Genomic DNA, 10,909 nt, shown 5'->3' with positions numbered 1-10,909 from the left:
ACTTCTGATCTCTTCAACTCACTACTTTTTTCTTTGATCTCATAGAATGAATGAATCAAAACATTATTGCTTTTTGACATCCTTCCAAAAAACATTTCCCCCCTCTTTCCTGATTTCAAAACTCACTTACCACATTCATTGTTTATGACTATTGTGTAGGTCGTCAAGGATGGTAGGTGGGCATTTGGCTCCAGGGGCAAACGACCTTTTGCATTTAATATTCCAACAGTTTCCATATGACATCGTAGTATATACTTGTATTTGTTTATTGGAAACTATTCAAGAAATATTAGATATAGGATATACTGATCTTAGATAAATTTCTGAAATGCCCTCATTTCCTTTTAATTTATTAACGTGTCTTTATTATTTAAAAAATAAATAAATAAATATTGGAAAGTTATTTGTCAAGTAGGACATTGTAATATGCCCAAAGAATCTGTACTAATATATTTGTTCTGTCCTCTTTATTAAATTAATATTAAAGTAGCAGTACTGCATTAAATAAATTCAGTAAAGGTTATAAGATTGGGTACACATGGAAAATGTTTGGGAAATATTGATTTGAAAATTTCAGCATTTGATCTTCATCATGATCTGCATAGTTTGTACTCCTAAACAACAACAAAATTGAAAAAACAAAAAAATTATGTTTTCATGAATCTGGAAAAAAAATTTAACTTCATTTTGTCTTTAGTACTTGTTTTTTTTTTTTCCTAATGAAGATTGAAAATTGATTCATTTTATCTTTAGTACTTGTTTTTTTCCCTAATGAAGATTGAAAATTGACTAAAAGACTAGGCATTTTAACGTTTTCTTGGAACGCCTCCAGTTGGTGAGATTTGCTTGCCCGAAATGCTGAAAGCAAAGTAGATTTGAATAGATCTTCAATTCACAAGTAGACTCTAAGAAGAGATAAATGCTACGGACTTCACCTTATTCCGAGTCTTTAGAATATGATAAAAATACAAGAACGAATATCAATCCAACAAAAGAGGACTGAGAATAAGAACGAATAGCAGTCAAACAAGCGAGGACTGCGAATAAGAATCCAAACTTCAGTGGTAGCCAACCTTTATGTTTGGTTGAACACGTGTTTGTAGAAGGAAATTTTCAATAAGATGTCTTGACTTGTAATCTTGGATTCACACTGTTCTCGTTCCAATTAGACATTCTAGATGTAATACTGGTCTACTCAATGAATGGTCGTGAATAAATTGTTGACTCATGTTGGCGGTGGCAACCCTAACTACTGTCAAGGTTAACTTTGGATTTCCTTAACGTGCTATTGGAAAATTGTACTCCCTCCTCCTCGTTCACCATTAATAGAATACAAAACTTTCATATTTTAAAGGAAAATAAGCTTTTCTAAAATAATCTTTTGGATTGTCTCATTGACATTGAATCTCAATTCCTTATTTAGATTTTGTCAGTTATTTAAACAAACTATCAAATCTTTTATTTGTTAATGATTTCTATGTAGTTTCAATGATTGAAGGGTTGGGCAAATCAATCAATTTCTTCATAAGAGAGATTCATAGTGTAGTTGTATAAAGAAGGAGGTGCAATACAAAACCTATGATTACATCTTTAAAAAAAATTGAAAAATTAATTTTATGCTACTAGCGTAAGGCATAGATTAAATACATTTTTTTCAAACTTGACATTAATAAAATTAACATACACTTATTAATTTTGTACATTTGAAAAATGCCACTATCTTATCTACACCAAGAAGTCATGCTAGTCAATTAAAAAATATATGATTGATTAAATTTTACTCATAAATCTTCATGATACAACAAATCATTCTAAATATTACAGTCAAGATGCTTACTTATATGGGCATAAAATGACATTAATGATTTAAGCAAATTTGATATATTTGTATAACTTGTTTTCTTGTCCAAATATTCTACACCTACTATTCTCTTTAGTACTAGAAGATAAACGAAAACAATCAATGGTTCGATACGAACTTTCATGAAATAATTGATTCATGCTGCAACAATCAACCTGTTATCATCAGTCGGGCGGAATCCATACGTACAAGTCAGTATATACTTGAGGTATTGTATAATAAACATGAAGCTCTGGTTTATTCAATGGTATGCACTAACAGTTGATTAAAGGAATGGACCCTTAAAAAATGTATTCGTCTCAACATCGAAGTACCGTGGGTAGTTTGGTAATGGTGGTAAATCAAGAGAAAAGTGTAAGGATATTAACAAGGCTGATCAGATAGGAAATTCGCTTTTGAATAAGCAACATTCAGATGATGGGTATGTACATAAATATTATGAGGCCTTTTTCAATGATCAGTCCAATGATTGTAAGTCTTTATCAAATCTTGCTATTAATCGGAATGGTCAAAATATGTCTACTATTTTAAAGCCTGAAACGGAATAATTTGTATTTTATAAATATGGATTAAAATGTTGAAAACGTATTTGATGAATTGGGGCCTAAAAATATTGATAGTAAAGAAATGGAATTTAGTACATATGAAAACTTTTCTTATGATCACAAGAGATATTGTTGTGCCTATTAAATATAATTTCAAGGAATCCTCAATTCATCGTATGGAGAGATAATAGATGAATCCCGATCGGTGACTATTACATTGATTTTGAAGATTAATACTATAATGAAGTAGGGAAGGATAATGGGAATCCCTGCCATAGAGATTTTCATGAATGTTTCCATGTTTTTATGAATTCCCTGTATGATGATGTAGTAGTTCTGGATGATAAATGTTATTTAACCTGTGATGAAATTCAATACTAAACCATTTTTCTTACTCTACATGTGATTACGATGATGAATCTGATAGTGACCAACAAAGTATGTGCAAGTCTGTGCGTGATCTCCAGAATGTTAAAGGACGCTTTGGTGCTAATCAAGGGGTTATGGCTAATTCCAGTAAAGATAACTTTCTTGAGTCAAACAATGTCTTTACTAAGGGTTCATGTTGCTTGAAGATAAATGAGATTGAAGTTAATATTTCAAAATCAGTGATTTTTTTTTTGATGAATAGTCTCTTCTTTATATTAAAATAAATACAATAAAGTTACATATTTACAAAAAAGGGATAGGGGCAACCAGGATCACCCTATGAGTTCATACGACCCAAGGCCAAAGATCAACTATTCATCAAAAAAAAACTTCAAAAAACAAAAAGCCTCAGGCTGCCAACATAGTGCTAGCTGAGGGAGGAGGATCCTTATCATCAAATCCCCATCCTAGGGTGGCGTGAGTGAATGGCTTAGGGGAAGCCCATCCGTCAGCAACAACATCATCATCTTCTTATTTTTCTCCCTTAGGCTTGGGAGGAGAAATGGCTAAATTCAGCCAAGCGAACACCCACTTGGGGTCTAAATGAGCAGAGGGCCAACCGGTAGCAAGAGTAGTAGGAGGAACCATTGGGGACCACCCTGAACCAAACCTCCACGAGGGCAAGGTGAAGCGGTGCCAACCGCTAGAGCCTCTAGGAGAGTGGTGCTAAGAAAAAGCACTGCCACTACAAGAGTGACACTACTGAGAGCAAGGCATGTATGAGCAATGAGCAAAGTTGCTACGTCCTCAATGGTGACTGTGAATAGGGGTGTGGTCACTGGAGGCAGAATCCAGTGGAACACGAGCAACTATACGAGGGGCATTACCCCAATGTGTCAATAGCTCCTACAAGTTAGCCACTTTTAGAGCTACTTTATCTGTTTGTACTTGAATCTGCATCATGAAATTGTTATAAATACATGCTTTAGCATACATAGCAACATTAATGTCAAGAGTGTTATTAGCAAAGATAATAGCATTGCTATCTTTCCAAATGGTAAATAAGATTTCCAATCTAAAAGCATGCCAAATATAAGAGTATTTGAAGGGAATCTGAGTGTTGCCTCCCAAAACAACCATATGCCAAGAGAAAGGTTCTGAGTGAAAGGGGTGAAAGAGATTGTGGATCCATTGACAATAACATTGAGCCCATCTACAACACCAAAAAATGTGCAAAAAAAATCTCTAATTGACCACAAAAAGGGCAATGAGGGTTAGGAACACCCAGGTACTACAACTAGGGGCCCAAAGGCAAGCCTTAGAAAAGAATACACTAGGTGAAATGCACAATTTTAGGCTTAGTAACAGTCTACCACATAGTAGAAAACCTATAACTCCAAGTACGGTGAGAGGATCGAAAATGCCATCTTTAGTTGAGAACTTCAACCATGGGCAAGTGAGGAATCAGCCACCGATAGCTAAGCCTAAGCTTGTAGCTAGTTATTAGAATGGCTAGATACCACTTCCAATCTTTCCACCAAGGGAAAGAAGACTAAATGCAAATTTTATGCAACATATGGGGAGGCACCACAGAAACTAGAAGATCATAGTAACTACCATAAGTTCATAGTCACTCTAGACAAAAGATATTTAGGGGTTCTTATGCCTCATTTGAAAAAATATAGAGCATTAGCCCCATGTACTTTGGCTAGGGGAACACCTTGGATGGAAAATAATGGTGACCACCAGAGATTATGTTGGTTCATGGAGAGCCCATCTCTGAACCTATCACTAGCCTAATGAAGCTAGGGCTTAACGGCTTCATAGGCTTTCCAAATGCTTTTGGGAAAAAAAGTGCGCTGAATTTGAATAGGTTCAATGGTCACAAGAAGGTTTTGAAAACCAATCCACTTCTAGGCTAGCTGGTGAACTAGAAAGCTTGAAGAAATGCAATGCCACAACAAAATCTTCCAAGCTTCATTTCCAGTGAGAGCATAGATAACCCATTTGGCACAAAGAACAATACATTTCTTCTAGGTAGAGAGCAAGCCAAGGCTACCAGGTTCTTTGGGAAGACAATAGAAATCCCAGGAAAACCTATGAAAGCCCTAGTGAGAAGCATCTGAAGCCTAGAGGAAGTTGCATAGCAGATACTCAAGTTTGAGATAAGAGGCCTTTAAAGGATCCCTATAGGAAGAATAGTACACATGGGCGGTGGTACCAACCTTGAAACAAATCTATAATTTTCTTGTAAGGGAGAGAGGCTTGGTGATCCAATACTCTAATTTTTTCTTTATTTTTGCAAGGACCGCATTGTAGAGCTCAACAACTGAAACTTGAAAAGAAAATGGAATACCCAAAAAATGAAAAATTTCACCATGTTTGACCCATTTCCATTGATATTTCCCAAACCAAGTAGGTTGGGGAAGGTAAGACTGCATGTAGCAGAGGGTTTTGTGCCACTATATAGCAAACCCAGAGGCAAGACAAAAGGTGTCAAGACATTGTAGAGTAGAAAGCAACATTATCCTCATCCTCAATGAGAGTGAGGAAGGATTCATCTATGAAATGGCCATTCACAAGCTAATTAGGGAAGTTTAGAAGAGAAATAGCACAAACCCTACCTTGTGAAATGGCATTAGCAAGAAAGTACCCAAAGCCTTCAACAACCAACACATATAGAGAGGGTGCTAGAGGACAACATTTTTTAATGGAATGATAAAGCCCAAAGGCTTGAGACTATTGACCATTGATAGAGATGCAAGTAGAGGCATCCCCAAAAAGCATCTAGACTAACTATAGAAAAGTAGAGCCAAACCCAAGTGCCTGAAGCATTGCAAGAATGAAGGGCCACTTTATCCAGTCATAGGCTTTGGAAAACTCAATCTTAAGAAAGACGGCCTATTACTTGGAGTTTCAAGCCCATTCCATCCCTTCCCACACAGTGATTATATTTTCTAGAATATACCAAGATTTGATAAAACCCATTTGCTCAGGGCAAATAATCTGAGGAAGAAGATGACAGATTTTAAGAGAGAGAGCCTTGGTAATGATCTTGTAAGAGACATTTAACAAGGTGATGGGCCTCTAATTACATATATCTTCAAGGTCACTCGCCTTAGGTATGAACTTGATATTTCCCTTATTAATAATATTTTGATAGGTAAAGGATGGGAGAAACAATGTACATCAAGACAAAAAATGTCAAGCTGCAAATATGTATACTGATTAGGGTAGTAATGTCTAGATTTGAAAAATATTTATGTGGAGATTCTCATTAATTCTAATTTATTGTTAGATAGACATTCTTTTAAGGTTTTTTGTATGAATTTGAATGATAGTTTGTTAAAATGAATTTAGAATGAGATTGGAAATGAAAACATATGAACTACTTCCTACAAGTTTGTTTAGGTGGTTTATATTTGAAGGATGGATATCGGGGTTTCAAATTGATCAAGACACTCAATATTATTAATTTAGATAAACTAAGAATTCACAAATAGAGACAAGAGACGGGATATATCATGGTTCACCACAACTATGGCTATGTCCACACTGAGAGTAGAGAAAATATATTATTCAGTCATTATAGCTTAACATACACAAGACTTTGCCTTATATTTATATTACTCTTCAAGAGAAGCCAAAAAGACTAATAAGAAGAATATGGAATGAATAGCCATGACAATTAGACTTCACATCCAAAAATCTCCCACTTGAAGTTCAACTCATGCTACAACCTCATATTCCAATATCCTCCCACTTAAACTCTACTTTTCCTGACCAAATCTCATGGTAAGAAAGTTTTCAAAAGACAATCTCCATAGCCAGAATAGCAACCATAGCTAATTGTTAATCACAACCAACTAACCATAGAACATCAGTAGACTTATAACCACATAAGCAACCCATACAATAACCCACCAAATATACCATCTTCCAACAAAACACACCAAAAAATGCCATTGATGTGCAAAAAACTAGAAGACTATTATAGAGAAATTTTAATTGCATGAGCAATGTCAACTATAAGTTGACTCAATCTACCAATCAGTACATAGAAGGCATGACATTAACTTGAGATGATCTATGAACCACAACCAACTTGCTGCAAAAATGACATCTTCCAAGTTCTCATGAAAATACCACATATTATTCTTTAAAAAAATGAAGTACAACAATAATAGATGACATCAAAAAACTCTTGGAAGGAACACTAATGCAAATCATAACTCATCTATCTACCAAAACCACCATGTGCTAACTATGTCAATTATGATCTCCTTCACCTCCCCATATGAGAGCATTTACAGCACCCAAACACCATGGGTGAATGCTCCTATAAATAAGAAGATCAAACTCCAAACATTCAAAAACTAGGAACAATATCAACCATCTCCAAAGTGCACAATGAGACAAATTTTCCAAGTAGACCAAGCATGGGGAGTGAGAATGCTCCTCTAGGATACACCAAGTCTCAATGAGACTTCCCCAAGAACAATCTCCACTAGGTCCATAATGAACTCATGTCCATCCATAGGTGTATGTGTTGGATACAATTGTTTAATTATGTGTTGTCTTTGATGTCACACAAATGTTATATCAGTCATCAGATAGTGTCTATCTGTCATGTCCCCTTTTCAAATATTTAAAAATATTAATCTTTACTAACGCAAGCAAGCCCAAAAAAGGTGAAGTTTCAGAAAAAGGGGCTAATCTTTGGAAACCAATGGACTAATAAATAAAAATTATTATAAAAAAATATTTTATTAACCCCTCTTGGACGCGAGTTAGCGTTATGCCCTCTTTTAAGGGATTTGGAGGCATTTTGGGCTCATTCGAGAACTTGATTTTGGCTTATTGTTTTGTTGTTCTTCAGAGGCTGCCAAACCTATGGAGAAGGAGACCCAAGGAAGGGAGTTTTTAGGTTTCTAGGAAGGCTAAGGATGGGAGTTTGAAGCCATTCCATGCGCAAGCTCATGCAGAGTTTTCCCTTGTGCTGAACAATGCAAATTTGTGGGTTTTCGGGTGTGTTTTTTGTAAGAGTTTGGTGTTTTCGGTTGAGTATTTCATATCAGTTTGGGTTGCTGCTATATTTCAGACTTTAAGATGTTAAAATAGAGCTGAATATATGTATTGGGACATGGTTAAACTTCTGAGATAGATTATTAGTGTTTTTGTGGTGTTTTCAGGTATTTTTGTGTTAATTTTGGGAGCCCGATGAGCATAGTTTTTGTCCTACGTTTGTGAGATGTTGTGTAAATGCTATACAAATCTGGAAATTTTATTTTGTAGGCCATTATGCTGCTGAAATTTTTGTAAAAATTTTCATTTTCAAATTTATTAATAATATGTGAAGTTGTGAAGTTTTTGGCACTATTTCGGACATACCCAATTTGGGGTTTATTGAGAAATTGGTGGATCTTTGTAATATTGGTTGTTTGATTTTGAAAATCTGATTAGAGGCTTGAAATATCATAAAAATTAGAAAAAGGGACATTTCAGTGGTATCAAAGCTATGATCTTGCCAGCCTGAGGGTTTGTAGAAGTTTGCATGCAACCAAGTGAAAGAGAAAAGAGATATTTGTAGTGAGAAAAGAATAAAGAAATTTTGATCAAACTTCCAATTAAAAGTAAAAGTACAAAATTCAAGGAAGGAAAAATCATGGCTGATCAAGATGAGATGGAAAAAAAAAAATTTCAAGACATCCAAAATACTCAGAAGCAAACAGTGGATAGTTTGGCAGAAACTAGAGAGGCTTTGCAGATATTGATAGAAAAATTGCAAGGAGTTGCATCTATTAATGAGAAAGGGAGCACTTTAGAGGAGCCAAGAAATCTGAAACCCACACCATCTAAATCAACAAAAACTATTTTCCTGCCTGCAGATGAGCCATGAGTACCAAATCTAGCCCTTAATCCTGTGAAAGAGGTTATAGGTAACTTGATTGCATTAAGAGCTACTTACAATGGCTTAGATGATGACTTTCGTAGTTTGGTTCCTTTTAGAGAATATGTGGATATGATGAACACTTTGATGCCCAAGAAAGAGAACAGGAGGGTGATGGGGACAAAACCCAAGAATAGAATGGACACAACAGAAAAGGGAAATTGTATTAACTGAGAAAATAAGCTAGTACAAATAGTACAGAGAAAATAAACTTGAAAAACATGCCCTAAGGGCTTACAATAGCATAAACTTGGAGATAATTTCTCCTTTCAGTACCTCCTCTCAAACTCCACTCCGAACTACCTTTTACAATGCCAAAAATCTCTTTAAATAGACCCCGGAGGGTTAAGGACTAGGAGTACATTCTAGAAAGTGCTAGTAGGCATCCACCGACCAAATAGAAGGTTCCAGAAGCTATGTTAGAAGTTGGTGCAAATCTAGAAGAATCCAGAAATGGTAACCGAACTTCTGGGAGGCATAACTTTTGAACCGTAGCTTCGATTGACGAACCGTTTACATTTTTGGAAAGATCTTGAAGTGCTCTATAGCCCTATGGACTAGCTTCACTCGTCCTCCATTTTTTGGCCCTTTTCAAGGTCATTTAATGCCCCTAACCTAACTTTGAAGCATTCTTACGAGGTCTCCAAAATCTGAAAAATTGCAATAACTTTCAAACCGTGGGGCCTATTGACCTAATTCTTTTTCTAGAATGCTCTAAATCATGATTACATTCATCTGGCCAATTCACACCTTCTAGTTTACCAAAATGATGGCTCAATTACATGCTCCTATTTTTTTGAGATTTTCAAACACACTGATAGTGGAACTGTGAGAGTTGGAACCTTTATTTGACCCAAATGGGTATCCAAAAGTGAAAACACATGAAACAGAAACTAAATCTAAGTACATTTTTTTGGGTGACACAGGATTGCCCTTATACCTCTAGATGCTCTTGCACCAAACACTCAGGGTAGATTGAAAAGTGACCCTGTCACTTTATGAATGGTAGAGGAAATCCCAAATGGGAAACCTTAGCTGCTGAAATCCAAGTTGAGTCCTCGATAGGTCATCCTTTCCATTTGACCAAATACTCTTCATACTACCTATTTCTGGTACTCCTACCCACACGATGATCTAGAATGTCTTCTATCTCCTCCTTCTTAGAAGCAGGAATCGGACATGGCTCTAATGCCAGCTCCTCATCTGTACCATCATCATGATACTCTGTTAAATTTGCAATGTTGAAAATGGGAGAAATCTGAATACCATCTGGCAGCTCCACTTCATATGCATTTCCTGAGTCATGTTTCTTCAAAATTTTGCAGGGGCCAAATTTCTTCATTTTTAGCTTGTTGTAAGTACCGGCTAGAAATCTTTCTTTTTGTAAGTGTACCATGACTAAATCTCCTACTTGGAATTCCTTATGTCTTCTCCTTTGATCAGCCCTAGCTTTATACTCTTGATTCATCTTGGTAATGTGTGCTTGAACCTCCTCATGTAGACGCTTGATATGTTCAGCAAATTCCTCAGCTTCAGCACTTGTCCTCTCCCCTTGTTCTATCTTCCTCAGCTCTGGTGCAGTCCTTGGGCTATTCCCATATACAATTTAAAATGGTGATTTTCCAGTACTCCTATTTATAGAGTTATTGTAAGCAAACTCTGCCTGTGGTAGAATCAAATCCCATCCCTTGGGCTTATCCCCAACTAAACATCTCAGCAAATTGCCCAGACTTCTGTTTACCACTTCTGTTTGGCCGTCAATTTATGGGTGATGCGTGGAACTGAATTTCAAGTCTGTCCTCAACTTTTTCCACAATGTCCTCCAGAAATACCACACAAATTTAGTATCTGTGTCAGAAACTATACTCCTTGGAAGACCATATAGTCTTACCACCTCTTTGAAAAACAATTCTGCAATATAAACAACATCATGAGTTTTGTGGCATGGAATGAAATGTGCCATTTTGGAGAACCTATCAACCACCATGAATACTGAGTTATTACCCCTTTGTGTCCTTGGCAATCCAAGAACAAAGTCCATACTTATGTCTTCCCATGGCCTTGATGGAACAGGCAATGGCTGATATAGGCCAGTATTGTGACTAAACCCCTTGGCAACTTGACAAACTTGGCAACTTTTACAAACTTCTTCACATCTTGTGAAATTTGAGGCCAAAAATAATG

The sequence above is a fragment of the Cupressus sempervirens genome, chromosome 7 (genome assembly GCF_028749045.1).
Source record: "Cupressus sempervirens isolate cs-2001-9-10 chromosome 7, ASM2874904v1, whole genome shotgun sequence".
In the NCBI taxonomy this organism is placed as follows: Eukaryota; Viridiplantae; Streptophyta; class Pinopsida; order Cupressales; family Cupressaceae; genus Cupressus; species Cupressus sempervirens.
Note: the sequence above shows the minus strand (reverse complement) of the source record.